The sequence below is a fragment of the Delphinapterus leucas genome, chromosome 4, assembly GCF_059928025.1.
Source record: "Delphinapterus leucas isolate spDelLeu-1000000601 "Yukka" chromosome 4, BTC_Dleu_Yukka2, whole genome shotgun sequence".
Lineage (NCBI taxonomy): Eukaryota > Metazoa > Chordata > Mammalia > Artiodactyla > Monodontidae > Delphinapterus > Delphinapterus leucas.
Window position 1 is genome coordinate 13,576,197 of NC_143132.1, and position 17,940 is coordinate 13,594,136.

Consider the following 17,940-nt stretch of genomic DNA (forward strand, 5'->3'; position numbering starts at 1 on the left):
TCATGCATCTTGACCTGCCATTCTAGATATAGACAGAGGTGTTTAGGTGAGGATTCTAGAATTCTGAGACTCCTGGGTTTGTTTCTGATCTCTACCTTTTCTATCTTAGCCAATTCCTCTTAGCACCTCATCGTTCATGAATTTGGTAAAGTCGGTATTGCCCGAAGTACCATGTTTAGGTAGGACTTTTTGGGGGTGAGTTGTGTAATATTTGAAAAATATTACAAAATTACTGCAAAATTAGGGAGCTGATTTTATTTTTAGATGCGTACCCACAGGTGAAATGTATCAAGCCCGTTCCTTGCACACCCTCAGGAAAGTTAAATAGTTTCAGCCTTCTTTCTAAGAAGAAGGAACCTCTCCAGGCAGACTGAGGACTTTCTTGTCACTTACTCTGTAGCACATGCAGCCTGGGGTGTCCTTGCCTTGGGTATGATGCAGCAGGATGCCCAGGATTCTTCGGTCGTCCTGTCCCTCTCCTGCCCACATTGCATAAACATTGGCATGGCAGGGACAGATGGCCACTCCGGGGGCTCCTTTGATGTCACATTTGGTTGCCTGGGTAGGGGGTAGGGGTGGTTGCCGCCAGTCTCCGTGGGAGGAGAAGCTGACTGGGAAATACCCACTTGACAGTGGGTAAACAAAAGCTTAACTCCAGAGGAGCTGGGTGCCCTGATACGTGTGCGGGCTGGGCTGCAACGGAGTCAGGTTTACATAAGTGTGTTTAGCTTGGGAAGAAGCCAGTTAGCGCAAAGCACAGGCTTTTCCCTCTGCTCCTAAATGATGCTCCGTGGAGTTCTGTTTTATTTTGAGAATGTGAATGGACTGGGGTGGGGAAGAGAGAGATGGGACTGCAGATAATTACTTTCAGAGCTAGAAAAAAGAATTCATTCCAGAGGCCTGGGTTATCTTTGCTGGAGATGCAGGCGAAAGTGTCTGAAATCCCAGGAGAGTTGAGATAGAGCGGTGGGGACCCTGTTATCAGTGGGCCCCTTTGCTGGTCCAACAGCATCAATCTGTATAATGGGGACCGAAGGCTTTGATGGAAATGGGAAGCGTGGTAATGAAGAACCCCCAGACAGGGTGGGCATGAGGCAGCAGGATCACGCCTGGAAGAAAAATCAAGGGCTGACAGTCTGTGACAATCAAATAGTTTGTGGTTTTAGCTTTAGAAGGAACACTGGAGGTAATTGCAATTGCCTGCATGCAAACTCCACGCATGGAGTTCCATCCAAGTGGAAAAGGCAAAAGCCACAAGGGTTGATTGAAAGCTTTTCCTAGTCCAGCCTCTGGGTAATAACTGTTGCTATTTATTTCTCTAATGCATTTACAAACCAAATTGAGATAATGTATTCAAGTTAACAGATTGACATCTAGTTACTAGGCTTTATACTGATTGGGAGGGGGGAGGGGGGTTAGTTTATTTATTCATTCATTCCACAAGTCACTCATTGGGTAGCTATGGGTATTGTCCTTGGAGGTGTCCTCGGGTGATTCAGTGAGGTGTGAGCACAGCTCACATGCCCTCAAGGAGCTTATAGTGTAGAAGGGGAGAAAAGATAATTCCATGGGAAAGTTAGTAGGGGGCCAAATAGGAGAGATATCATCTAGAATTTTGGTGCATTTGAAGGGTCAGGACATTTGTCGTTCAATGGTGAAATGATTGGGAAAATCATTAATAATAATATTATTACTAATTTCTCTTGTTTATTAAGTATTTGCTCTCTGGACTAGTCCATTTGCTCATGGACTAACACATTTAATCTTCCCCATGACCCAATGAACTATTATCATTCCAGCTTTACAGGTGAGGAAAGTGAGGCAGAGAGAGAGAGAGAGAGAGAGAGAGAGAGACATAAGCGTGACACAGCTGTGCACAGTTAAGTCCAGGTAGACACGTGGGCAGTTTGCACGCCCAACTCCCCCAGGCCTCTGTGGTTCTTCCCAATTCTGATTTTCCTGTGTTGCTGGGACAGTCCGTACATCTTCAGTGTTTCTTTCTGTCTAAGAGTCAGCAGCAAACCACCAATATGGGCGCTTAGTTTCTGCTCCACTCTTTTCAGTATTTAGAGGAATCTAGTTTGTGTGGATGTCTGATGGGCCATTCAGTCATGAAAAGATCTAACCTACTGACTTTTTAGATCCTTGGAGGGTGATTTCAGTTATCATATAAATAGCATGACTATGAACATGGGAGTTGTATTCCTTAGTTCCTTGGTGGTGGTTCCATTGTCAGTGTCGATACTGCTAGAAATTATCTCCTGCTAGGGCACCGTGAGTTTTCTCTTTTGGCGAATGGTCATTTTTCTTTTTTTAAAAAATGAGGTGAGGGAGGTAAATAAACTCAGTCATTTGTGTTGAAACAAAATGATTATCATTATTTGCTAGTGTTTATTCAGTAAAATAGGAAAAGAACACTGGGCTACAATGTGAAGAGACATTGTGAAGACAAAGACAAAGTGAAGAGACCCAAGTTTTCTTGACTTGAGCTCTTCCTAACCCTTGGACATTTGGTGAGCCAGTTGCTTGGGTTAGGAAATTATATCCTTGGGGTCCTTGTGACGTACAGAAGTTTCTCTCTATATGGTAAGCCTGTAATAGGGGTATTATGTATCAAGACTCAACTTTTAGCTTGATATTGCTGTGTTGTTTATTAAAACATGTTGTTTTAGACCCGGATGCTGCAGCTGGATTTTGTTTTTGGTGTTGTATTTAAAATATTTTGTTATCTTCTTTTTCTTTCTTTCTTTCTTTCTTTCTTTCTTTCTTTCTTTCTTTCTTTCTTTCTTTCTTTCTTTCTTTCTTTCTTTTTCTTTCCTTTCTTTCCTTTCTTTCCTTCTTTCTTTTTTATTCCAGGAGTAGGGGGTTTCATATAGGATGGAAATGGAAACTAAAGAAGAGATTGGATCTGGAAGTAATTTTCAGCAGTGGAGAAATTAACCAAAATGGGGAAACACACCATTTTGCTGCTAGATAAAGGGAACATAGGAGTGTATACTTGCTTTCTCCGAGTAATCAGATACATTATACATGGATTACTTTTAAATTGGGACTTTATGGTTTAAAAGAAAGCAAAAAGCAGATCTGAATATTAAATATTTCCGTCTTTTCAAGAACACATCAAGTTGGCATTTAAACTCGGATTGCCTGCCTTTTATTTCTACAATTTGAAATCAGGTTGAAATCCTGCAAGTGGGGGCATTAGTTCAGGTGACCCCTGTCAGTTTATCCACCTGGCCTCCTCTCTGGTCTTTTTTTTAACTCACAAGTGGGAGTGGGTGTGAAAGCCCAGGAATACTTTGAATGTGGTAGATACAGGGTGTGGGAAATTTGTCTGCAAAATGTCAGCCTTGAGTAGACATTTTGTAAATGTCTACAGTTACAAATATAAAATGGAAGGCCTTCTGAACTGCCTTGTGATTCGATTTGAGTTTTTAAAGCTGGTGTGGTACGGTCGAGGATTTCGGTCCTGAGTAGTATGGTTGCGTGGGAATTCATTTTGATTTTAGAAATTGAGAATGAATTTTGACTTCAGAAATCGTTGAGAAGAGATTTCTACTGGTATTTCATGTCCTACACATTTGGGCTCTTGGATACCATCTTTGCTCACGTTTCCCCTGAGAGGTGCTGTGGCGGGTAGTCCTTTGAGCCGTGAGGGCCTTAGGGCCTGCAGTCTGTGTTTGGAGGTGGTAAGCTGCTCTTTTCTAAAGAGATGGATCTCTCTGACTTGAGATGCCCGCCTTTCTCTGGTTTTTGTTTAATAGTTAGTATGTGGATGTTGACATAGTTGATTGAATGCATGCTTACTTTTCTAATTTGTTTCTATTATACCTGTGTCCAGGGACTTTTATGAATCTTTGTCTGGAAATTTGTCATAATCTTGGTTGAATACTTGGTGGAATGTTCAGATGCATTTACCAGTTAGCAGTTTTTAGCACCTGCTGTGTGCCTTACTTAGTGAGAGGCTCATGGAATTCAGGCACGGATAGATATGTCAGGTATGGTAGATCCCGCAACAGAACTCAGGAGCTGGTGGTACCAGTTGGGGAAAATGGACTAAGTGTAATGGAATTGACAAGGAAGTCCCACAGAGAGACATTATTAATAGGGACAAAAGAAAATATTCAAAACCTGTATGACGTTTCAGAGTTTATAACCCATTTGAAGTGCTTGAAAAAACCATAGTGTTGGAAATGAATTCATGTGTGTATAAATCTAAAACCAGACTTCTTTGACAAATTTAACTTCTCAAAAATATTCTTAGAAAGAGGGACTTTCTTCGAGAGTGTGAAGCCTATTTTGTCTTCAACTCACTAAGGTTGTGCTTTGCATTTCTCTCTCTCTCCCTAAGATGCTATTAAAAACGTACAAGCATCGACACAAAAACCCTGCACACGGATGCCTGTAGCAGTTTTATTCATAGCTGCCAGAACTTGGAAGCAACCAAGATGTCCTTTAGTAGGTGAATGGATAAATAAACTGTGGAACATCCAGACAATGGAATATTATTCAAGGCTAAAAACTATCTTTCAAGCCATGGAAAGACATGGAGGAAACTTAAATGCATGTTACCAAGTGAAAGAAGCTAATCTAAGAAAGTTACGTACCGCATGACTCCAACCATATGACGTGCTGGAAAAGGCAAAACTATGGGGGGTGGGGGCCAAGGATGAATAGGCAGAGCACAGGATTTTTTCTTTTTAATTTAATTAATTAATTAATTTATGGCTGCGTTGGGTCTTCCGTTGCTGCGCGTGGGCTTTCTCTAGTTGCGGCAAGTGGGGGCTACTGTTTGTTGCGGTACGTGGGCTCATTGCGGTGGCTCCTCTGGTTGTGGAGCGTGGGCTCAGTAGTTGTGGCACAGGGGCTCAGTAGTTGTGGCTCATGGGCTCTAGAGTGCAAGTTCTGTAGTTGTGGCTCATGGGCTTAGTTGTTCCGTGGCATTTGGGACCTTCCCAGACCAGGGCTTGAACCCACGTCCCCTGCATTGGCAGGCGGATTCTTAACCACTGCGCCACCAGGGAAGTCCTTAAGGATGCAGTTTTTGACGAACTGATTCCTTGGGTAGATTCCATGTGAGCCAGTCTTCCCTGCGTGGGGCATGGTGAGGGAGGAGCTGGGCTTGATAGTATTTGAAAGTGCTGTAGTCTGGGGACCGGAAATGGCCCAATCCTGCCTTGATCCTGTTACCTTTCTGCCAGGGGTCGCTATGGGCACAGGGCATATTAACATGGAACTGCATTAACATGGAACTGAGTGAGTTCAAAGATTTTTCCAGAAGCTTACATCAGCGTTTCTCCTTGAAGGTTGCCTTTTACTTTTTTGAAGTCATCATTCACGTCTTCAACAAATATTTATTGAGCCCCTCACTTAGGGCCATGCGCACTTCCAGGTTGTGAGGGTATAGGAGCGAGCGAGACCCAGAAGAATCTCTACACGCGTGTGTAGACATTCTGGGGGCGGAAGATAGGCAGTGATGAAGTAGTTAAAACGTGGAGTGTGTTGGAAGGTGATCATTGTGGTGGAGAACCAGGGAGCTAGGAAGGGAGCTAGGAAGTGCTGGGAGTTTGAACTTTTAAACAAGGGGGTTAGGGGATTGCATGGGTGACTTCGAAACAAAGGTGGCAAGGGGTTAAGGGAGTGAGATCTTTTGTTAACAGATGGGGAGTGATCCAGGTAGAGGGGCTGAGGTTGGGCCTGGCATGTCGGAGGCCACAGGGACCTGGCTGGAGAGAGCAAGGGGGAGACTCCAGGAGGTGAGTGTGGTCAGGGGAGGGGGCAGTAGGAGGGAGGCCTTTGGACGATGGTGGGCGGGAGACATGATCTGACTGAGGTTTTTTTTTTTTTAATTTTTTTTTTTAAATCTGTTTTAAAGGGCAGTTATTTCCTTCTGCCTCATTTATTTATTTTTTATTTTTGCTGTGTTGGGTCTTCGTTTCTGCGCAAGGGCTTTCTCTAGTTGTGGCAAGCTGGGGCCACTCTTCATCGCGGTGCGCGGGCCTCTCACTATCGCGGCCTCTCTTGTTGCGGAGCACAGGCTCCAGACGCGCAGGCTCAGTACTTGTGGCTCACGGGCCCAGTTGCTCTGCGGCATGTGGGATCTTCCCAGACCAGGGCTCGAACCCGTGTCCCCTGCATTAACAGGCAGATTCTCAACCGCTGCGCCACCAGGGAAGCCCCCTGACTGAGGTTTTAATAGGATCCTTCTGCCTGCAGTGTTGAGAGTAAGCCAGACAGCCTTCTCCTTCTCACCCTCGTGGCCAGTAATCCTCATGTCTGAGCAGTGATTTGACTTTGTTATGGCTCACACAGCCCTGATCCCACTGGTGTTATTGGGTCTCTATTAGTAAGTTTTTTGTTTATTTGTTTGTTTTTGACTTCTCTAGGTGCAAATCTCTTTCTTTATAGCTGAAGAGGAAAAGGTCTTTCACCATGCCAGGGTAGGTAGCTGCTGAGTTCCATACGGAGTTCAAGAGTGCTTGAGAGGGCTTCCCTGGTGGCGCAGTGGTTGAGAGCCCGCCTGCCGATTCAGGGGACACGGTTTTGTGCCCCGGTCCGGAAAGATCCCACATGCCGCGGAGCGGCTGGGCCCGTGAGCCATGGCCGCTGAGCCTGCGCGTCCACTCCGCAACGGGAGAGGCCATAACAGTGAGAGGCCCGCGTACCGCAAAAACAAAACAAAACAAAACAAACAAACAAACAAAAAAAGAGTGCTCGAGAAATGCTCCAAGATCATTCAGGGTTCTCTGCAGTCAGATGCTTCATTTACCTTCAAAACAGAAAAATCTTCCTCTTCTTTTGCTCTGAGAGCCCCTTTCTTGTCTGTAATCAGGTTTGACTCTCTTTTCCACTTCACACACCTCATTTTGGTTCAGTCTGGTCATGTTTTGGTTCTTAGAAAAGTGAACCATTTGTCATATGTGTTACCCTCTCATGATGGCCTGAACATAGCTGGAGGGTACCTGAGCCTTTCAAAAATCCCTTCCTAAATATTTTGGTATTTGATCCTCCTTAGCCCATTTTAAGTGGCATGTGGTAAACTTATCCACAGATGTTAGTTTACCAGTGTACTTTGAACAGAATAATAATAACTTTCACACCTGGTCCCCTTTGCATCTAGGGATCTTAAACCCCAAGTGCACATTAATTAAACCTCACATCAATGGAAGGTAGGGAGGGGATGGAAGGAGATGGCTTTAATCACCACTGCAAAGAACTTAGAGGGACAGCCTCTGGGCCCAACACAATAAGAGGGATTTTGCATTTCACGAATGCCTTTCATCTAGCATCTTAAGTCCTTGGCAAGTATTACCTGGTGGGTAGTGTATTATCATGCACATCTACAGGGAGAGGGCTATAGGGACTTGCCCTAGTTTTTCAGTACTATCATTTCAGAGGACTTCTTTTTTCCTAGTTCATGGGTCCTTATGGCTTATTATGGATTGTCTGGGATCTCATAGTGTGGACTGAAGCATGGTAGAGTTGACTGATAAGGTTGTTTGATCTTTCCGTCTTTTTGGTTTGGTATTCCAATAGGTAAGGAGTTCCTTTTTCAATGTCAGCTGCGTTCCAAATTGGTAATGGATAATTCTCATGTAGGGGCCTGAGACGTCTCCCTCACCTTAACCCTGTTTCTCCAGAAAGTTTCCCAAGTGAATTGGGTCAACAGAAAGGCAGGAGAGAGCCGTGTCTTTCTCCAGAAGAAGCTGCTTGAGTTCATTCCTGATAAATGAGGGCATTGGTTTAAAAAATGGAACAGAACCAAAAAATACAAATGGGAAGATGTTATGGTCATAGTCATTGATGGATGGAGAATTCAACTGCTAACCTGTGGGAGGGAAGTGAAGGATCTGGCTCTTGCCAGAGTGTTTATATGCACAGCCGCAGTCCTTCTGGAGCCAGAGCCAGGGGTCATTCCACAAGGGGATGCTGCATGGCAGTTGGGAAAGGCAAACGTTGGCAGCACATGGGAATGGTGTGAAATACACAGTTTGCAGAGAGGTGGGCTTCTTTATTTTATTTTTTTTGATTTTTAAAAAATTGAATTATAGTCAATTTACAATGTTGTATTAATTTCTGCTGTACAGCAAAGTCATTCAGTTTATATATATATATATATATATATGCATTCGTTTTATAAAAATATTCTTTTCCATTATGGTTTTTCATAGGATACTGAATATAGTTCTCTGTGCTGTACAGTAGGACCTTGTTGTTTCTCCATTCCATATATAATAGCTTACATCTGCTCACCCCAGCCTCCCAACCCCCTCCCCCTTGGCAACCACCAGTCTCTTCCCTATGTCTGTGAGTCTGTTTCTGTTTTGTAGATAGGTTCATTTGTGCCATATTTTACATCCCACATATAAGTGATATCATATGGTATTTGTCTTTCTCTTTCTGACTTCATTTAGAATGATAATCTCTAGTTCCATCTATGTTGCTGCAAATGGCATTATTTCGTTCTTTTTATGGCTGAGTGATATTCCGTTGTGTATATGTACCACATCTTCTTTATCCATTCCTCTGTCAGTGGACATTTAGGTTGTTTCCATGTCTTGGCTATTGTAAATAGTGCTGCTATGAACATAGGGGTGCATGTATCTTTTTGGATTAGAGTTTTGTCTGGATATATTGGACTTCTTTATTTTAAATAGAGTCTTCAGCTCTATTTTTAGAAATTCCCAAATGCCACTATAAAGCATGTTACTGATTTTACAATGTAATATTGCCTTATTTAGAGTTGCATGAGGAAATAAACAGTATAATGGAAAAATGTTGAGAAGTATGGGTTCTTTGAATGTCTCCTCCATGTGGCACCTCCAACCCATTGATTCCTGGTTTCTTTCCATCTTTATGACCTAAGAGGTAGAAAGATATCCATATTTCCACAGGTAAAAGATAAACGTGTGTATTATTTTAGATGAAGGCCCTTCTGAGTCAATTCCAAAAGCACACCCTCAGAACGTGTGTTTCCTTGACTGTCCGTGAGCACTGTTGAACTGTCAAAAATCCTTAATTGTTGTAGTGTTGGTGTGTTTGTTTACCTTGGTGGAACAGTAATGGAAAGATCATCTGTTCTTATGTGGTGGGATTTCCTTGGGCTCCGGGAGCTCTAGTTGGTGAGGACATTACTGGAATGTTCCTTAAATACATAAATAATTTCTGCAAAGAAATGACCTAGAAATCCACTTGGTTGTTTGGAAGCCAAAACATGCAAACATCTTTGCCTTCAGCATAAACGTCAGACTTTCAAGTTGGGTAGCTAATGTTTGCTCATGGCCATGTCAAGAGCCTGGTAGATGGAATCCTAGAATTCTGAGGTAGCTCTCCAAAATGTAGAGACAGAAAAAAAGGCTAAGAGCAGCAGACAGAATAAAAATCATAGTTCTACCACTTACTAGCTGTGTGACCTTGGATAAGTCACTTAAAGTCTCTGTGTGTTGGATTCTTCATTTATAAATTGTGAGTAAGTATTTTCCTTCTAGAACTGTTAAGAAGATTAATATATTTCTCCAGTGTCTGAGGTATGGTCGGTCCCCTCCCCCAAACTGTCAACTTTATTGTTGTTGTCATTATTTCTCTGCTCTTAGGCTGGAGTCAAATGAGTGATATTGGGGTTTTTAAAAGATTTCTATTTTTTTCTCCTACTAAACCTTTGTTGGATTTAACCAGTTCTAAGCCAGTTCTCTCCATTTCCTGCCTGTGGAGCTCCATTAACTGCAGTAGGTGGACATCGTGAAATGATTGTGATTGACATGATTATCCAGCCCCTGTTTCCTGTTTCCTCTCCTGATGTGTCTATAGCACTACTTTTCATGGCTTCTGTATGACTAGTCTGTGTTTCTTAACTTTGGCTGTGAAGGTCAGAAGTGCACCTAGTAATTTCCCATGAACTTCACCAGCGATCCCGTTTCCTGAAGAAAAATTTGGCTAACTGCTTCCTGGCTGAGGGGCTCATGCCTGAGCTATGTGGGAGGATCAATGAGCCATACTTGGCTCTAATTATCAGTGACTGCTTACCACTGTCATGGAAATAGAAATAGAGGCGTACGTGTTATATACAAGTAATTTAAAAAATTCATTTGGTTTGGGACATACAATTGAACAGTGACCAGTTCAGTAGCTGGACTAGAGAACCTAGTATGGGATGGATATTGCAGGTGGAGATTCGTCGGGGGCAGCTCCTGTCTCAGTGTGGCAGAGGTGACAGGAATGTCATTGCATAGTGATAAAGAGAAAGGCAGTGACAGCAATAGAAGAACATCTAGGAGAGGGCAGGGTGTTGAGGCTAAGAATGTGGATTCAGGAGCTATACTGCCTGGGTGGGGGACCAGCTCTGTCACAGATCACTAGAGTGACTGTGGGCAAATTACAGTCCTCTCGGGGCTTCTGTTCCTTCCCCCGTAAGATGGGGAACAGTGGTACCCACCTCATCAAGTTGTTGCAAATAGTCAATGGATTAGCATGTGTCAGGACTTAGAGGAGTGCCCAGCACTGGCACACCTTCAGTAAATGTGAGCTAGAACTGTCCTCTACATCATGATGAGGCAGATGGAATACGTGAGCGTGAGTGATGGACTCTGGTCGGGGAGGGGGAGAGGAGGCAAGGAAGATTTGAGAGAAGTTGAACTCCAAGCTAGCCTCTTCTTTCTCTTTTGTAAATAATATTTTAAAATGATCATGCACCTTCATTACAGAAAAGTCGGAATATAGAGACAACCAAAAAGAGAAGAATCAAAACTACCCCTTGGCCTGCCTCCAGAGGTACCCACTATTAACATGTAGCGTATTTCCTTCTAGACTTCTTTCTTCCTTCTCCGCTGAGTTGGATTTTTGAAAGATGTCAGGGAGGGTTAATGTTTTCTTACACTTAATTCCATCAATTTGGTTACATCAATATGTTATATAAGGAGCAATTTTTACTTGCTTTTAAAATTCTGTCATGAAATATTTCAAAAAACACAGAAGAGCATGGAGGGGGCAGTGTCTAGATTGGGCTCAAATCATGTGGAGAAGACTGCAGTCTTAGGAGGGGGGAGGTGAAGGCCGACTAAACTTACTGAGTGTCCCCTTATGTCTGTCCCTGTGTTGGGCTTTTCAGGCAGGTGACTTCCTGTATCCCTACAGTAACCATCTGAGGTTAATCCCCAGCCCCCCCACCCCCTTTTTGATCCTGTAACTAAGGAGGCTTTGAGAGGTTGAAGGATTCTCCCACCCTAGCACATGAATCAGCGTAGAGCTGGAAGTGTCGTGAGCTTGATACCACCTAACCTGAATGCTGTTTCCTCTTCACAGCTGCCTCAGGGCCCCCTGACTCAACCATCTTTGCCCTTCTTTTATGTTGTATTTTTTTTGACAAATTATATTTGGAAGCATACAGTGAACAAAATTGAGCTGATTTTTTTGTGGTAAAATATATATAACAAAAGATTTACCATTTTAAACATCTTTAAATGAACAATTCAGCCAACTTAAGTATATTCATGACGTTGTGCAACCTTTACCACTGTCTTTTTCCAGAGCTTTTCCTCATCCCAAACAGAAACTCTGGACCCACTAAGCAATAACATCCCCACCTCCAACTTCTGTTTTACATTCTGTCTGTACAAATTTGCTTATTCCAGATAGGCAATTCTTCACATAAGTGGAATACTTGTTCTTTTGCGACTGGTCGACCTATTTTACTTAGCATAATGCTTTCAAGGTTCATTCCTGTCCTAGCATGTATCAGAAATTGTATTTCTTTTCGTTGACTGAACAGTATTTCATTACATATACATACTACATTTTGTTTATCCGTTCATCTGCCAGTGGACATTTATGTTTCCACCTTTTGGCTATTGTGAATAGTGTAGCTATGAACATTCGTCATAGAACTCAATGAGAACAACAACAGAAAAACAACCCAATTTTAAAAATGGACAAATAGACATTTCTCCAAAGAAGATATACATATGACCAATAAGCACATGAAAAGATGCTCAGCATCATTAGTCATTAGGGAAATGCATATCAAAACCACAATGAGATCACTGCCCACCCACTGGAATAGCTATAATAAAAAAAAAAGGAAAATATCAAGTGTTGCTGAACATGTGGAGAAATCGGAACTCTAGTACATTGCTGTTGAGAATGCAAAATGGTGCAGCTACTGTGGAAAAGATTTTGATGGTTCCTCAAATTGTTAAGCATAAAATTACCGTATGACTCAGCGATTCCACTCCTAGGTATGCGCCCCAAAGAATTGTAAACAGGGACTTAAACAGATACTTGTATACCAATTGAGCTAATTTTGAATGTGCATTATTATTATTGTTTATCAATTCATCTTTCCTAAAGATGATTTACTTATGTTGCCATCTGGGCATTTAGCATGTAGAGCAGCAGAAATTAGAGCTCCAGAAAAAAAACCCACCTACACAATACAATGAAACTGAAGCCCTAGAGACACAAAAAGTTTGGTTCTACCACGGAGGCCAGCTTGTAATGTCAAGACACAAAGGGAACGTTTTGAAGGAGAATCCAGGCTGAATCAGATTTCTTCTGTCAAATAACATTGTCAAGATAATGATAAAATAATGTCAAGAAGATTTATCTATAGAACTTTTTTCTTCTAGTCTCAGAGCCCCAAAGATATATTTCCCAAGTATTAGATTTTCTTGGTTGTACCATGATGAAATTGGCAGGTCTTGCTAATCAGAGTTGGGAATAGAAAAATCTACTTAGAACATTTGTTTTGAGTTCTTAGGTAGTTATTCCGTATCTGCAGAGTTGAGTCTCTTGACCACCTATTAACCATTGATAATTTCTCCTGAACTTAAAGCCTTAGGGGGTGTATCAAAATATTCACACTTGAATACTTGTTATTCTGGAAATTCACTTTGAATTATAGAATGAAATACTCTCTCTGCAAAGATCTGGGAGCTGTAACTGCCCAAAGTGTTGTTAACTCCACCCTGCAGCCCTGCCATTAGTTCTGTGACTGGGCATTCACCTAAAGAAAGATAGCTTTTGGGCTTCCCTGGTGGCGCAGTGGTTGAGAATCTGCCTGCCAATTCAGGGGACAAGGGTTCGAGCCCTGGTCTGGGAAGATCCCACGTGCCGCGGAGCAACTAGGCCCGTGAGCCACGACTACTGAGCCTGCACGTCTGGAGCCTGTGCTCCGCAACAAGAGAGGCTGCGACAGTGAGAGGCCCGTGCACCGCGATGAAGAGTGGCCCCCGCTCACCACAACTAGAGAAAGCCCTCGCACAGAAACGAAAACCCAACACAGCCAAAAATAAATAAATAAATTTATTAAAAAAAATAAAAAAAGATACCTTTTTTCTGAAATCCTCTCTTGAGCTGGGTCAGGAGTTACTTGTTTTAGTTTCTCTGCTGGGTGGGAGCTGCTTAAGATTGGGTATATGTAATATAGTTGTCTGATTAAGGTGGCACAGGTAGTCTGTCCTAAAATTACAAAGTAACAGCCGAATCAAGCACAGTCTTTTTTTTTTTTCTTTTTAATTCATTGATTTTTAATATATTCACAGAATTGTACAATAATCAACACAATCAATTTTTAGAGTGTTTAAATTACCCCCATCCCCCCAAAACCCATGTAAGCATCAATTGTCACTCTCTGTTCTCCCCACCCTTACCCCCGTCCAGCTCTAAGAAATCATTAATTTACTCATTTTTTTTTCTATGGATTTGCCTATCCTGGATTTTTTTTTATACAAATGGAATCATATGTGGTCTTTTGTAACTGGCTTCTCTCATTTAGCATGTTTGCCCATGTTGTAGTATGTAGCCTACTTTCATTCCTTTTTATTGATGAATAATATGTCAATATATGGATATACCACATTTTGTTTATCCATCCATCAATTGATGGACATTTGGGTTGTCCCTTATTAGGTACATGATTTACAGATATTTTTTTCCCATTCTCTGGGTTGTTCAAGCACAGTCTTTCAAGTGCTGTCAACCCACTTGAAATCCAGAATGTGGAGAGGATCAAGCCAGTGGGATTTCAGAAGCTCTTCTCCCTGCCCAAGTTCTGAACCAACTGGGAAAGACAGAGGAGTCAGCAGGTGGAGACCAAAAAGTCAGCTTCATTATTGATAGATGTGGGATTGGAGGTTGTGACTTAGAAGTAGGGCAACAGTAAGATTCTTGAAATCCTTACCTGGAAGAGTTAGATGGACTTGCCCACCTATGCAGACCTAGCCCTGGACAATAGTAGGTGGCCCCCCTACTAAAATTACCTTCTAAACTCACCTGCCACATGATCCAGAGCGGGTCAGACCTTGGGTTCTCCGTGGGCCTGGGAGACCCCAAAGAGAGAGGGAAGAGAGAGGCTTGAGTTAGGCATGCGGGGGTCATTTTCCCAAACTAGGTGAGTGACCCTGCCCACCCATCCCCCCAGCAGTCCAAGCGGTCAGTGAAGCCAGGGAGTTTTCTGTGCTTTACTGTACATGGATCTTCCCCAGGGAAGGAAACCTCAGGCCTGGGGACATGGTACACATGTTCCATCAGGATGAATGCTATCATAGTTTCAAAACACAATTATTTTATCACCTTTGATCTGATAAAAGCGAACCACTTAGAGTCTTGATTCATCTTCAGTGAGAGGGCTGATTCTGCCCCAACCATAGGGTGAGGAGAAGGCCACGTTTGTGTGTGTGTTTTTTAAAATAAATTTATTTATTTTTGGCTGCATTGGGTCTTCGTTGCTGCATGCAGGCTTTCTCTAGTTGCGGTGAGGGGGGCTACTCTTCGTTGCGGTGCACGGGCTTCTCATTGCGGTGGCTTCTCGTCGCGGAGCACAGGCTCTAGGTGCACGGGCTTCAGTAGTTGTGGCACGTGGGCTCAGTAGTTGTGGCTCACGGGCTCTAGAGTGCAGGCTCACTAGTTGTGGCGCAGGGGCTTACTTGCTCCGTGGCATGTGGGATCTTCCCAGACCAGGGCTCGAACCCATGTCCCCTGCATTGGCAGGTGGATTCTTAACCACTGAGCCACCAGGGAAGTCCCACGTTTTTGTCTTAATAGACATTCAGGTGTTTACTCCCCATAAAATGCTCCCCTTTGTGAAATGCGGACACCCCTTTTCATCCAAGGGTGGCTGCACTTCACGATTGTCTAAATCAGTGCAAACCTTTTCTTGAACTATTTCGGCTGTTTAATTAGGAATAAGCAGTGATGAAGCAATGATTTTGAACGTAATTAGCTTAACATCCTGTCGGTTCTCTGTCGGACAGGAAATGTAGGTAGGTGACAGTCTTCCGTTCTGCAGATTTCAGAATCCTAGTGTTGTAGCACTGGGACACCACAAAGGCATCAGGGACCCTCTAGTTTAACCCCCTTTCCTAATTTAACACCCGGAATCTTAATATGGTCAATCTTCCTTGGTAGGCACTCAGTTTGTAGAATAAATGAATGAATGCTGTATATATTCTGCTCTATTGCTACTCTTTCTTTTGTGACATAATTTCATGGCCATCTTGGCTGGGATGACCTGCCCTCCTGGCATGTTAATTTTATTTATATATAGTGGAAGCTTTATGTGGTTTGGTTGCCAGGTTTGGTGACCCTCATGAGATAAATACATTCATACACAAAACTTCTGTGGGTTCCACTCATTTGAAAAGCTGGTAAAAGCCATGGAAGTGCTCTTTTTACAAATGCTGATATGCCTATGCACATAACTTTGTCTCCAATTCCAGAAGGTTCAAAGGCCTTTGAAAGTTCTCCAGGGATCCTATTCTGAGAACCTTTGTTTTAGCGTCAGCTCCCAAGACCTATGCAGAATTGCTAAAGTGAGCAAGGTTATGTGACCCCTGCCCTTTAAAAGCATGAATGTTTAAAAGAAATACAAATAGCTTCACGTGGAGACTTGTAATTTCCATCTAGGCAGTGATTTTTAACTGAGGGTTGAGACCCTTTTGGGGTTTATTAAATAATGTTAGTGGTTTGGGGCCAACATTACCAAAACAAGGTAATGGAACATAATAGAAAAGAAACCAGGCTATACATCTATGTATTGAGTTGAGATGAAAAATATGGGCCCCAGTTTGAGAAGCCTAATGTCTGCTCTGCTTGTTTTACTATATATATTTAGGGCAGTGGGAGCAATTTAAAGAAATTCATGCTTCCTTTTCATGATCTGTTTTGACTGTGTTGGCCCTTTTTCTTCCTTATAAAAAAGATCCAGGAGTCCACTGGTTCCACTAACATTTTAACGTCTTGACAGCCTATCCCAAGTCATCACTTATCCACAGTTGTGAAAATAAGCTTAAATCCTACTCTTGAAGGGTCTCCCGATTTTTCTTTATATTCAATCTTTTTTTCCTCCTCTCCAGCTAGGTAAAGATCAGTGTGATCCCCACCAGGCCACCACTTAAGCACTTTTAGATAAGAGACTTAATGTTCCTAGACTCAGTTTCCTCATCTGTAAAATGATCCTGATAATGATAATTTCCTTCTCCCAGGATTATTGGGAAGATTATGAGTTTACACATGTAGAATGCATAGCATAAATCCTCAATAAGCATTAATCAGTATTCCTAGTAGTGGTTGAATTGTTTGTATACCGTAAGGGAATTGCATTTTTTTAAAATAAATTTATTTATTTATTTATTTTTGGCTGCATTGGGTCCTTGTTGCTGCACGCGGGCTTCTTATTGCAGTAGCTTCTCTTGTTGCCGAGCGTGGGCTCTAGGCGTGCAAGCTTCAGTAGTTGTGGCTCACAGGCTCAGTAGTTGTGGCGCACGGGCTTAGTTGCTCAGCGACATGTGGAACCTTCCCGGACCAGGGCTCGAACCCATGTGCCTTGCATTGGCAGGCAGATTCTTAACCACTGCGCCACCAGGGAAGCCCGGGGAATCTCATTTTATACTTCCTTTAGAACTTCTCAGAATCCGTCCATTTGGGCTGCATTTACCAAGGAGATGAGCGCTCTGGCGATGTTCTTGTTTTAAAAGCATCTGCGTAATCAATTTTTTTAAATGTACTCTATTTAACTCCTCATTTTTTTGGTATAAATTATTTTGCCCCCGCACGTCATAAATGACATTAAAAGAACAGTCTCTCTTTCCTCTCTTTGGATTGTGAACCAACATTCTGTTCACTTACAAATGTTACAAATGTTGCAAATGCTGATTTTTGGAACCCATATGGGAGTCTCCACAAAGACTCAGAATATCATTAAAACTCAAGTGCCAGGATCTGTTATTAAAGTAAGTGTGGTAAAAAAAAAAGTTCTCAGAGTTAAGTGACTTTCCTGGTGTTTTTCCCCTTCAGAAGTACTTTTTGTAGGTATTGTGTCAATCTTTAAGGAAAGGAGTTTATTGAATTTCCAGAGTTATCAACAATACTCAAAGCAAATATTTCCCTCGAATCGATGTATTCAAATTCTTATAAATTTATTTATTTATTATTTATTTTTGGCTGTGTTGGGTCTTCGTTGTGCATGGGCTTTCTCTAGATGTGGCGAGCAGGGGCTACTCTTCGTTGCCGTGTGCGGGCTTCTCATTGCGGTGGCTTCTCTTGTTGCGGAGCACAGGCTCTAGGCGTGCGGGCTTCAGTAGTTGTGGCACGCAGGCTCAGTAGTTGTGGCTCGTAGGCTCTAGAGTGCAGGCTCGGTAGTTGTGGCGCACGGGCTTAGTTACTCCGTGACATGTGGAATCTTCCCGGACCAGGGCTCGAACCCGTGTCCCCTGCATTGGCAGGCGGATTCTTAACCACTGCACCACCAGGGAAGTCGTCAAATTCTTAGAAGAGATAATTTATGCATGAAAATCTTGCTTCTCTACCACTCAGTGTATTGCCAGAAGATTTAAGTTAAAGCTCGTTGTAGCTTATAATATATAGGATGTACTCTATGCATATAAATATTATTTTTTGCTCCAGTAGCTGCTATAATTTAAAGGTTGTGTGTGATGTGAGTTTGAGAAG

General features: G+C 42.5%; 1 pseudogene across 1 annotated transcript in view; it reads left to right on the top strand.

The window, feature by feature from the left end:
- Positions 1 to 17,940, top strand: part of LOC115802338 (small ubiquitin-related modifier 2 pseudogene) — a 296,470-nt pseudogene that overhangs the window by 236,383 nt on the left and 42,147 nt on the right. The gene's annotated exons all lie outside the window — the stretch shown is intronic.